General features: G+C 43.5%; 1 pseudogene; it reads left to right on the plus strand.

The window, feature by feature from the left end:
• The first annotated feature begins 8,892 nt into the window (after positions 1 to 8,892).
• Positions 8,893 to 9,332, plus strand: LOC116537154 (annotated as a pseudogene).
• Positions 9,333 to 13,694: the final 4,362 nt, after the last annotated feature.

Consider the following 13,694-nt stretch of genomic DNA (forward strand, 5'->3'; position numbering starts at 1 on the left):
CCTCAAGTGATCCACCCGCCTCGGCCTCCCAAAGTGTCGGGATTACAGGCTTGAGCCACCGCACCCGGCCTGTTTTTGTTTTTTATGGGCAATATGTACTTTCAGATCACACATTGGTTTGGGGATCAATCTCTGGGTAAGACGCATACTCATGTTCTGGAGGATGACACAGTTAGGAACAGGCTTTAGAGCCCCAGTGTGTCCTCGGCAGATCTTTCATCTCTTCTCAATCACATTTGTAAAACTTAGGCAAAGACTGTGGTGACCTCACAAAGAATGTTCGCTGAAAGGGGAAATTAGTGGTTTCTGGCCCACTCCCTTCTCACCCCGTCACTCACATGTCTCACTTCATTCTCAAGTGTAGTTGGAGATTGTCATCAACACCATTGCCCCCTGCTGCCCCCCCCCCCCCCCCCCCCCGCCGCTGGCATCAAGGTCACCTGGGCGGGTCCTCCACATTAAGGAACTATGCCCTTTGTCACTCAGCTGGGGCCCAAAGCTCTGTTCTCCAGAAAAGTCATAAAGGGACATTAATGGAAATACCAGCAAATCTTACTATATAGAAATAAAAAAAGTTCTGTGTTAAAACTATCGTAAGCAAACCGAGAAAACAATCATGCAACTGGGAGAAATATGTGCAACTCATATCACAGGCAGAGGTGAACTTTCCTGATGCATAAAGAGCTTCCACTATTCAATAGGAAGAAGCCTCCCAACACAAGGATGAAAAGCAGTAAAAGATATAAACATACAGGTCACAGAAAAGGAAATACAAATAGCTCTGGAAATTTTACTTTTTTAATTAAAAAATATTTTTTAGCTGACCATACAAAGCCTATTGTTCCGGACATTTTATTTTATTTTACTTTAGTTTTTTGAAACAGAGACTTGCTCTGTTGCCTAGGCTGGAGTGCAGTGGCACAATCTCGGCTCACTGCAACCTCTGCCTCCTGGGTTCAAGCAAATCTCCTGCCTCAGCCTCCCCAGCAGCTGGAACTACAGGCGTGTACCAAGACACCAGCTAATTTTTGTATTTTTAGTTAGAGACGGGGTTTTACCATGTTGGCTAGGCTGGTCTCGAACTCCTGACCTCAAGTGATCCACCTGCCTTGGCTTCCTAAAGTGCTAGGATTACAGGCATGAGCCACTGCTCTCAGCCTGTTCTGGACATTTTAAAAGATGTGAAACCTTATTCAATAAGAGAAATGCCTGTAATCTCAGCACTATGAGAGGTAGAGGCGGTTGGATCACCTGAGGTCAGGAGTTTGAGACCAGCTTGGACAACATGGCAAAACCCTGTCTCTACTAAAAATACAAAAATTAGGCGGGTGTGGTAGAGGGTGCTTGTAATCTCAGCTACTCAGGAGGCTGAGACACGAGACTTGCTTGAACCCAGGAGGCAGAGGTTGCAGTGAGCTGAGATCACATCGTGCACTCCTGCCTGGGAGACAGAGTGAGAAAAAAAAAAAACAAAAAACTAACAAATGAACAAAAAATAAAAACTATTCTAAGAGAACGATTTTCCACCTATCATGTTGAGGAACACATTTAAGAGTTTTATGGCTAGGCGTGGTGGCTCACGCCTGTAATCTCAGCACTTTGGGAAGCCAAGGCAGGCAGAAGGTCAGGAGTTCAAGACCAGTCTGACCAATTTGGAGAAACCCCATCTCTATTAAAAACACAAAATTAGCTGGACGTGGTGGCGGATGTCTCTAATCTCAGCTATTTGGGACACTGAGGCAGAAGAATTGCTTGAACTTGAGAGGCAGAGGTTGCAGAGAGTCGAGATTGCGCCATTGGACCCCAGTCTGGACAATGAAAGCAAAACTCTGTCTTAAAAAACAACAAAAAATTTTATGGGCCGGGTGCAGTGGCTCATGCCTATAATCCCAGGACTTTGGGAGGCTGAGGGGGGTGGATCACCGGAGGTCAGGAGTTCTAGACCAGCCTGGCCAACATGGCAAAACCCCCTCTTGACTAAAACTACAACAATTAGCCAGGCATGGTGGCAGGCCCCTGTAATCTTAGCTACTTGGATGCTGAGGCAGGAAGTTGCAGTGAGCCAAGATCGTGCCATTGCACTCCAGCCTGGGTGACAGGAGTGAAGCTCCATCTCAAGAAAAAAGGTGGGGGGATTATGACATGCTTGTTGGAACTGTGTGAGGAAAAAGGCACTTCTATGCACTGAGGATGAGAGTCTATATAAAAGTCATTTCCGTAAGGCAATTTGGCATTCTCACTCAAAATCACAAACGCACAAGCCCTTTGACTCAGGAATACAGATATATTCTGATGCATGCAAAAAAATGTATGGACAAGATTTTTCATTGCAGAATTGTTTGTCATATCATATAATAGGATTTCATGCATCTATACAAAGGAATGAGAAAGTTTATAAACTGATAGGAAAGATCTCTAAAATGTAAGCAGAGACAAATGTGTGTAAGTATGCTAACATACACACATATATCTTCTTATGCAGTGTATGAATAAAAGAGCTCTGGAAATGTACACCTATATTATTGTATAATGCAAGCATACATTTTTATTCTGCTTGTATATGTTTTTTCCTAAACTTATACATATTTATGGATAAAATAAGCTAGCATTTCTTTTACATAATGTTTAAATATGCAAATGTCAATCTGTGTTTAACAAAATTGAATTTTATGTCAAAAGTTATCTTTTGGCTGGTTCAGGTGACTCACACCAGTAATCCCAACACCGTGGGAGGCCGAGGTGAGTGGATCACCTGAGGTCAGGAGTTCAAAACTAACCTGATCAATATGGTGAAACCCCGTTTTTACTAAAAATACAAAAATCAGCTGGGCATGGTGATGTGGGTCTGTAGTCCCAGCTACTGGGGAGGCTGAGAGAGGAGAATTGCTTGAGCCTGGGAGGTGGAGGTTGCAGTGAACCAAGATTGCGCCACTGCATTCCAGCCTGGGCAATAGAGTGAAACTGTCTCAAAAAAAAATTAACTTTCATGGTATATCGATTTTAGAATAATTTCAAAGATCTTTAGGTAACTTGAAACCTTGTACTCATTTAATTGATGGATATTTGCTGGGTACATAAATAATTTCTAGGAAAAATGGAAGACTAAAACATGCATTATGAAGCATAATTTAAGTGCATATACTTTTGCTTCTTTATTTTTATTATTTTTATTTAATTTTTTACACTGTTTTTTCCTTTCCATGGCGATTGGGGTCTTGCTATATTGCCCAGGCAGGTCTCAAACTCCTGGGCTCAAGCTATCCTTCCACCTCTGCCTGCTTAAGAGCTGGGATTACAGGCGTGAGCCACTGCTCCTGGCCTTATTTTTATTTATTTATTTATTTTTTGAGACGGAGTTTCACTCTTGGTTGCCCAGGCTGGAGTGCAATGGCATGATCTCCGCTCGCCGCAACCTCCGCCTCCCGGGTTCAAGTGATTCTCCTGCCCCAGCCTCTCAAGTAGCTGGGATTATAGGTGCCTGCCACCATGCCTGGCTAATTTTTGTAATTTTTAGTAGAGATGGGGTTTCGCCATGTTGACCAGACTTGTCTTGAACTCCTGATCTCAGGTAATCTGCTGGCCTTGGCTTCCCAAAGGGCTGGGATTATAGGCGTGAGCCACTGCGCCTGGACTATTTTTATTTTTGAGACAGAGTCTTGCTCTGTTGCCCAGGCTGGAGGGCAGTGGCACAATCTCGGCTCACTCCAACCTCCGCTTCTTGGGTTCAAGCGATTCTCGTGCCTCAGCCTCCTGAGTAGCTGGGATTACAGGCGTGTACCACCATGCCTGGCTAATTTTTATATTTTTAGCAGAGACAGGTTTTTGCCATGTTACTCAGGCTGGTCTCCAACTCCTGATCTCAAGTGATCCACCTGCCTCAGCCTCCCAAAGTGCTGGGATTACAGGCATGAGTCACTGACTTACAAGTCCTTGCTTCTTTTTTAACATGCTACCAAGAGCTTACATCTTTGGGTGTGTTAATGAACGTGTTTCTTTTTGCCACTTGGAGAAGTTATACCATAAGGGATGCATATGGCTGCAGAAAGTTGTGTCATGTGCGTTTATGAGCTCTGCTGGTCTGCTAAATGTTAAGTGACAGTCACAGTTACAATTATCCAACTTCCAGTTTTCTCTGTGAAATAGAATTTGCTTTGCTTAAAAGTTATCATTAATATGAGTGATTGACACTGCTTTGGAGCAGTAGTCGCAGAGAAATACAACTGTGTGTGTGCTTCTGGGTTTTTTTATTGTTGTTGGTTTTTTTTTTTTTTTGAGACAGAGTTTCACTCTGTCGCCCAGGCTGGAGTGCAATGGCACAATCTCAGCTCACTGCAACCTCTGCCTCCCAAGTTCAAGTGATTCTCCTGTCTCAGCCTCTCTAGTAGCTGAGGTTACAGGTGCCCGCCATCATAACCAGCTAATTTTTAGAAAAGATGGGGTTTCACCATGTTGGCCAGGCTGGTCTAGCACTTTGACCTCAGGTGATCCACCCACCTCGGATTCCCAAAGCTTTGGGATTACAGGCGTGAGCCACTGGCCCTGGCTGCACTTCTGTTTTTTGCTGTCGTTTTTGTTCATTTGAGACAGTCTTGCTCTGTCACCCGGGCTACGGTGCAGCGCACGATCTCAGCTCACTGCAAACTCTGCCTCCTGGGTTCAAGTGATTCTTCTGCCTCAGCCTCCCGAGTAGCTGGGACTACAGGTGCGTTCCACCCTTCTGCCATCAGGAGACTTATAATCTACAAGTACATACAGCAAATAAAACATAATGACAGGCCCAGGACAGCAGGTTAGAAGCAGATGAGCAAGAGAATTCACATTCTGCTGTGACCATAGAGGCCATTATTACTCCGTCTTTGTTGGTGAGGCTCACAGAGAGGAGGTGAACTGCCTGAGGCTACACTACCAGTAAGGACAAAGTCACTATTTGAATGCAATTCCTCTGCCTCCCTTACTAAGAGATACTAACTCGGAAATGCTTTGAACAGTCAGCAAAGCAATATCTTCAGGGTTGACTTCCTATCCATTTGACACTCTTCGCCGCCCCATGATGATGCAGTCGGGCGCAAAGGAACTGACATCATGTACACAGACATACTTGACTGCTGGAGGAAGATTGCTCGTGATGAAGGAGGCAAAGCTTTCTTCAAGGGTGCATGGGCCAGTGTTCTCAGAGGCATGGGTGGTGCTTTTGTACTTGTCTTGTATGATGAAATCAAGAAATACACATAAGTTATTTTCTGGGAATTTTCCCCCTGTGAACAGGCATGTTGTATTATATAACGTATCTTGAGCATTCTCAGCAGGCTCCTGGCTGTCACTTTATCTGTGGCAACTATTTACTGGTTGAAAATGGGAAGCAGTAATATTCATCTGACCAGTTTTCTCTTAAAGCCATTTCCATGATGATGATGGGACTCAATTACATTTTTTATTTCAGTCACTCCTGATAAATAACAAATTTGGAGGAATAAAAATATCTAAAAATAATAATAATAATAATAAAAAGGCCGGGCACGGTGGCTCAAGCCTGTAATCCCAGCACTTTGGGAGGCCGAGGCGGGTGGATCACGAGGTCAAGAGATCGAGACCATCCTGGTCAACATGGTGAAACCCCGTCTCTACTAAAAATACAAAAAATTAGCTGGGCTGGTGGTGTGTGCCTGTAATCCCAGCTACTCAGGAGGCTGAGGCAGGAGAATTGCCTGAACCCAGGAGGCGGAGGTTGCGGTGAGCCGAGATCGCGCCATTGCACTCCAGCCTGGGTAACATGAGTGAAACTCCGTCTCAAAAAAAAAAATTTAAAAAAAAAAAAATAATAATAATAATAATAAAAAACCTCTCACCTCACCTCAAAGAGCCAAAATAAGATCATCTCCCTAGAGAGCATTGCAGAGAAAATTCTCAAAGAACTCAAGGGAAACACCAAGCCACTGCTACCTGCCAACCCCACGGGGAATTCAAGAATAGTAGCTTGATGCATTCTCGGGAAATAGCCATGGATTTCACAATGAGCTGAATTGACACTTAGCAATGTGAATCTGCTGCAAAAACATCTCAAAATTGCCTAAGTGGATACCAGGCACTATGGGTGGCTGAGTTCCTTTGCTGGACCCTCTATTTAGACCAGTTTTCTCCTCTTCTAAATGTGGATTTATCACTTCAAAAGACACTGGTTGGAAAACTGCTATTCCTAAACTCTGGGATAATCACAGAACCCATCGCATAGGGTAGCAGCCAAGATTAACCGAAAAATAGGCTATGTAGCCATGGCATACTACTCAGCCATAAAAAGGAATAAAATAATGGCGTTTGCAGCAGCCTGGATGGAGGTGGAGACCAGATTCTAAGTGAAGTAACCCAGGAATGAAAAACCAAAGATTGTATGTTCTCACTTATAAGTGGGAGCCAAGCTATGAGGATGCAATGCATAAGAATGATGTAATGGACATGGGACTAGGGGGAGTGGGGGAGGGACGGGGAGGGGTAGAAGACCACACATTGAATACAGTGTGCACTGCTCAGGCAATGGGAGCACCAAAATCTCAGAAACTGTCACTAAATAACTTACTCCTGTTGGTCAGGCGCAGTGGCTCATGCCTGTAATCCCAGCACTTTGGGAGGCCGAGGCAGGTGGATCATTTGAGCTCAGGAGTTCCAGACCAGCCCAGCCAACATGGTAAAACTCTGTCTCTACCAAAAATACAGAAATTAGCTGGGTGGTAGTAGTGCATGCCTGTAATCCCAGCTACTCTGGAGGCTGAGGCAGGAGAATCTCTTGAGCCTGGGAGGCAGAGGTTGCAGTGAGCCGAGACTGTACCACTGCACTCCAGTCTGGGCGACAGAGTGAAACCCTGTCTCAAAAGAAGAAGAAGAAAAAAAAGAACTTATCCATGTAACTGAAAACCACCTGTTTTAAAAACTATTGAAATAGATACAGTTACAATGAATAGGATCTACTATTTGAACAAAACAGGGTGATTATAGTCAACAATACTCGATTGTACATTTTTTTCTTTACAAGGAGCTGTTAAATATTGTACATTTTTGTTTGTTCATTCTTTTATTTTTTAAAAGACTACAATTGGAATGTTAGTAACACAAAGAAATGATATGTTTGAGGTGATAGATACCCCATTTGCCCTGATGTAATTTTTACACATTGTATGCCTCCATCAAAACGTCTCAAGTGCCCCATAAAGATAAATATCTACTATGTACCCATAACAACAAAAAATTAAAGATATTTTAATCAGAAAAAATAAATCTATAATAAAATTTTTACAAATGAAAAAAACCAGACTATGTAGTACTTCACTCTGAGTTGGACGTGAAGTCAAAATCATGAATGTTGGCTATTAGGACTATAACTATTGGTATTAAAACTGTTAATATTATTTTTTTTTTTTGAGATGGATTCTGGCTCTTTCAGACAGACTGGAGTGCAGTGGCATGATCTCAGCTCCTGGGATTGAATCGATTGAGCCTCTGACTCCTGGGTTCAATCAATTCTTCTGCCTCAGCCTTCCGAGTAGCTGGGATTACAGGTGCATGCCACCACATGCAGCTAATTTTTAAAAATATTTTTGGTAGAGTCAGGGTTTCACTATGTTGGTCAGGTTGGTCAACCTCAGGCAATCCACCCTCCTTGGCCTCCCAAAGTGCTGGGATTACAAATTAAGCCACTGCACCATGCCAATAGTATTATTTTTATTTGAGACAATCTTGCTCTGTCACCCAGGCTGGAGTGCAGTGGTGCAATCTCAGCTCACTGCAACCTCCTTTTCTTGGGTTCAAGCAATTCTTGTGCCTCAGCCTCCTGAGTAGCTGGGATTACAAGTGTGTGGCACCATGCCTAGCTAATTTTTTTTTTTTTTTAGTAGATATGGGGTTTCACCATGTTGGCCCGGTTGGTCTCAAACTCCTGACCTCAGGGAATCCACCTGCCTCGGCCTCCTGAAGTGCTGGGATTACTGGTGTAAGCCACCACGCCCGGCCATAATTGTTAATATTAAACCTCTACCCTCACTCTACACTTGGCTTCTCCCTGTACCAAGCAGACCTTCCCATCTTCCTACATCTTCTCCTACCTGGGAGGATTCGGGGCCACGTGTAAGAATGGAGGTAGATTAAAGGGGGATGTTTATTGCAGCACAATTCATAATTGCCAAGATACAGAACCACCGTAAGTGCCTATTGACCAATGAGTGGATTAAAAAAATGTGGTACATATACGCCATGGACTACTACTCAGCCATAAAAAGGAACAAAATAATGTCTTTTGCAGCAACTTGGATGGAGGTGGAGACTATTATTCTAAGTGAAGTACAGCCAGTGCTCGACTTACGACCACGATGGGTTCCGACAGACTGGTCGTAACACAATTTGGTTGTAAGTTGAGTAGGCTACATGCACGCGGAGATGGTAGTGCTGCTGGAAGCTGGTCCACACTGTCGTACGCCCAGCTGGGCAACGTTTGCACTGCCAGACGCGGAGAAGTCGTGGCTAGCGATTGTGGTCGTAAAGTCTAATGGTCGTAAGTTGCATAGGTCGTAAGTCGATCAATACCTGTAACTCAGGAATGGAAAACCAAATACCATGTATTCTCACTCGTAAGTGAGAGCTAAGCTATGAGGATATAGAGACATGCACAGTGATGTAATGGACTCTGCAAACTCAGAAGTGAGCGCGGGTGGGGAGAGTGGGATAAAAACTACACACTGGGTAGGATGCACACTCCTTGGGTGGTGTGTGCACTAAAATGTCAGATTCCACCATTACACAATTCATTCACATAACCAAATATAACTGGTGCCCCCAAAGCTACTGAAATTGTATAACATGAATAGCAATTTAAAAAGAAACATCTCCCTTTCTGCCTCCACTGCCGCCATGGCACCCATGAAAAAGCTTGTGGTGAAGGGGGGCAAAAAAAAAAAAACAGGTTCTGAAGATCACTCTTGACTGCACCCACCCCATAGAAGATGGAATCATGGGTGCTGCCAATTTTCAGCAGTGTTTGCAAGAGAGGGTCAAAGTGAACGGAAAAGCTGGGAAACTTGGTCGGGGGCGTGGTGACCATCGAAAGGAGCAAGAGCAAGATCATCGTGACACCTGGGGTGACTTTTTCCAAAAGGTATACGAAATATCACACTAAAAATGATTTGAAGAAGAAGAGTCTACGTGATTGGTTGTGCATGGCTGCTAACAGCAAAGAGAGTTATGAATTTCGTTACTTCCAAAATAACAAGGACAAAGAAGAAGAGGAAGATGAGGATTAAATTTCATTTATCTGGAATATTTTGTATGAGTTCTTGAATAAAACTTGAGAATGAAAGAAAAAAAAACCTCTTTTCTTTTTTCTTTTTTTCAGACAGGGTCTCTCCCTCTGTCACCCAGGCTGGCACACGGGGGTGTAATCACAGCTTACTACAGCCTCGACTTTCCGAGCTCCTACCATCCTTCCACGTCAGCCTCCAGAGTAGCTGGGACTACAGGTGTGTGCCACCACACCAGCTAATTTTTTTTTTTTTTTGTAGAGACAGGGTCTTGATATGTTGTCCAGGCTGGTCTTGAACTCTTGAACTCAAGCCATCCCCCCGCCTCAGCCTCCTAAAGTACTAGGATTACAGGAGTGAGCCACTGCATTCAACCTCAAAAAGACAATCTCAACCCATCGCGTTGCCCCTTCCTTTTCCTTCCCCCAACAGAGACATCCATCCACATTCACACTTCACTGGCTCACTTTCTCTGGCTCTAGCTTCTGTGCCTTGCGTAGTAGCCCCTATCCGTCTGTGCAGAGTAGCTAGCCTTGCCCAGCGCTCACTGAGAGCTCTCCTGGCATGGGTCTTCCTGCTACCTCTGGAAATCATCTCTTGTGCCAAAGGGAGAAGACAAGGAGGCTTTGTACAGCTCAGGCCCTCCCAACCACTGACGCTCTTTTAAATGGGCTGTCTTTGACCTCACCTCTCTCCCCAGAGAGATGACCAGTCCCTATTTCCTGTTTCTTTTGGCCTCTTGCCTTTGGGCCTGGGTCAGGAGAGCAAGCCCCTGCCGGATTCCCCACCACTTGTGTCTGGGCCCGGCCAGGCTGGGAGGACCATGCACATCCTGTAGCATTGCCTGTGGAGGCAACACAGGTATCTGGGAGGCAAATCCCCAAATTCCTAACTAGTCTCTCTGTCCCCTGCGCCACCTCCTAACTTCTCCAAGCCTCACATTCTGTATGCTCCCGTGACCCTGGCAGGTACCATCACAATCTGCGTGGATTGTGAGGCTACCTGCCAGGGTCATGGGAGTATTAAGTGAAAGAGAAATGAAATGTGTGCACATGAAGGCACTTCATTCACGCAGGTGGTTATGAGCATTCTCCCCTAGCTGCACAGGGCTCGGCCCTCTGAGCCCCCCATATTCCATTTGTCCCTTTCTCACCCCCACTCTTCTCCAGATTCTCTATTTAGTGCCTTTCCTGGGACTTGAGAGTCAAGAGGCCTGATAATGCTGAGGACTGTACTTTTGCAATCAGATCTACCTAACTTCCAAAGCGGGATCTGCCACCCTCTAACCTTGAATCAAACATATTTAATAGATCTTTTTTATTTTTTAATGGGAATAGGATATCTACTTGATAGGTTTACTGATGCAAGGACTCAATAGGCTAATGCATATACAGCCTTAGCACAAAACCAGGTTCAGAGAAATTTAGCAAAAAATAGAATAATAATAGGCCGGGCACGGCGGCTCATGCCGGTAATACCAGTACTTTGGGAGGCAGAAGCAGGCAGATCACCAGAGGTCAGGAGTTCGAGACCAGCCTGGCCAACATGGCAAAACCCTGTCTCTACTAAAAATAAAAAATTAGTTGGTCATGGTGGCATGGGCCTGTAATCCCAGCTACTCAGGAGGCGGAGGCAGGAGAATCGCTTGAATCCAGGAGGTGGAAGTTGCAGTGAGCCGAGATCGAGCCACTGCACTCCAGCCTGAGCGACAGAGCAAAATAAATAAATAAATACTATTTGTCTCAAAATAAATAAATAAATAAGTAAAAATAGAATAATAATACATAGTGAGAAGTATTATTAGATCCAGCTGGCCTGGCATATGGTTGGCATATGTCTCTAGCTTCTGCCACTGATGCCAGTCTCCCCTATCTTTAATTTCACTGGTCACTTTAGAGAATACTGGAAGTAGGAGGTTTGTTAACTGGGTCCACTGGCTCCATATTATCGTTTTGCCCAGGAATTTCTCTTTACATGTTTGGGCTGGTTTCTGTTGGTATAAGGAAATAAATTGATTTCCAAACACGTATCTTAATTTAATTTTATTTTTTGAGATAAAGTCTCGCTTTATCACCCAGGATGGAGTATAGAGACACCATGTTGGCTCACTGAAACCTCCGCCACCTGGGTTCAAGCAATTCTCCTGCCTCAGCCTCCCTAGTAGCTAGGATTACAGGCGTGTGGTACCACGCCCATCTAATTTTTCTCTTTTTAATGGAGACGGGATTTTGCCATGCTGGCCAGGCTGGTCTTGAACTCCTGAACTCAAGTGATCTGACTGCCTCTGCCTCCCAAAGTGCTGGTATTATAGGCATGAGCCATCGTGCCCAGCCAAATGGTTGTTGATAATGGCATCTTTTTTAAATTTTGTAATTTGATTATTTATTATTAATTTATTTTTTGGAACAGCGTCTTACTCTGTCACCCAGGCTGGGGTACAGTGGTGTGATCATAGCTCACTGCAGCCTCAAACTCCTTGGCTTAAGTGATCTTCCTGCCTCAGCCTCCCCAGTAATAAGCACATGCCACAACTCCCGGCTAATGTTTTTTCTAAAAAAAAAATTTATTTTCTTTTTAAATTTTTGGTAGAGATGGGGTCATGCTGTGTTGCCTAGGCTGGTTTCGAACTCCTGGGCTCAAGTGATCTTCCCACCTGGGCCTCCCAAAGTGCTGGGTTTATAGGCATGAGCCACCATGCCTGGCCAATAATGGCATCTTTACCTCAATCCTAGTTTAACAAAGAATACATTTCTCCTTTCTCTTGTAGGTACATGTGAACTATTTATGATAAAAGTAGTTGACTGGGCATGGTGGCTCATTCCTGCAATCCCAGCACTTTGGGAGGCAGAGGCGGGAGGATCTCTTGAGCCCAGGTATTCAAGACTAGCCTGGGCAACACAGCAAGACACCCCCCCCTCCCCGCATCTCTATTTTTAAATTTTTTTAATTTGAAAAATTATCAATGCAAAAATTAAAAAGCAGTTATCTTGTCAAGAAAATGTCTTGCTTCCTTTGTTTTAATCTTAAGTTTGCTGTTATTACTGTTTTTAAGTTAGGTAGGGCTGTTTAATTTCATCAAATATGGTTTCAGTATTTATTGAAATTATAAGTCTATTTTACATTTTCGTTTCCTTGACCTTGTGACAGACATGATGTATAGAGATTTTCCCAGAGCTCCCCTTGGAAATGAGTAGCCAGCAAACTACTTTGTGTTCAAAGTAGTGGCAAAAGTATTGGACCATGCAATAAGGAACATGAGGACATTGAGATATCCATTCAGGGAAAAATTTAAGTTTGATTCCTTCCTTGCAACCACATAACAATTCTAAGTGGATTAGACACTAGACCTTGAGAAAACCTTAAAGCTATTTGAAGAAAATATAGAAAAATATCTTTGCAGCCTTGATTCAAGGAATCATAATCAAGTTGTAAACTCTGTAAGTCATAAAAGAAAATACTGAGAGATTTGGTTACCTAATATTTAAAACTTCTGAACGATGAAAGGGTTCACCAAGAAAGTTAAAGCAATGGAAGGCTGGGAGAAGATATTGCCAACATATATGACAGACATTACATTAATAATCAGATTATAGAAAGGAAAGGGAGGAAAATAGAAAAAAGGAATTGAAGAGGCAAATAAAGCTTAACCTCACTTATAAGAAATAGTTTGTAAATAAAATAACAACAAGGTAACATTTTCCATCATCAAGCTGTCAAAATTTTAAATGATAAATATCCGGTGTTGGAGAATGTAGGAGAATGCGTTGGAGAATCTAGGCTTACACTTCGGGGAACTCCAATCCAGAAGTATTTATGTAAATGGCGCCCCCTGCAGCCCAATTCCTACCGAGACCAACGTGTACTCCGGTTCACGTTGGAACAGCGCTGAAAGACTTCTGTCCCTCCTGTGGGCTTAGTGACAATTTGAGGAACAGTTTTTGGCCTACCTGGCAAAACGTAAAATGCTCTTTGACACAAGATTCCTCTTCCAGCCTTTCAGAAATACATGAACTATGTACATAAAGATATATGCAAAAGTATGTTTATTAAAGCATATTTTATATTGGAGGAAAAAAGGAAGCAATCTACATGCACATCAATAGGGGACTGTTTGGACAAATAATGCTGCTTGCATCCATTCAATGGGATATTTTGTAACTCTTAAAAGGAATGAAGTGGAATTATCTGTACTCACATAGAATGATCTTCAAGTTTTGTTTGTTTGTTTGTTTGTTTTTGTTTTTGTTTTTTAAGACAAAGTTTTGCTCTGTTGCTCAGGCTGGAGTGCAGTGGTGCAATCTTGGCTCACTGCCACCTCCGCCTCCTGGGTTCAACCGATTCTCCTGCATCAGCCTCCTGAGTAGCTGGGACTATAGGCACCCAACACCACGCTCTGCTAGTATTCTGTATTTTCAG

Source organism: Sapajus apella, unplaced genomic scaffold (genome assembly GCF_009761245.1).
Source record: "Sapajus apella isolate SASKATOON/1434 unplaced genomic scaffold, GSC_monkey_1.0 scaffold107, whole genome shotgun sequence".
NCBI classification, from domain to species: Eukaryota; Metazoa; Chordata; class Mammalia; order Primates; family Cebidae; genus Sapajus; species Sapajus apella.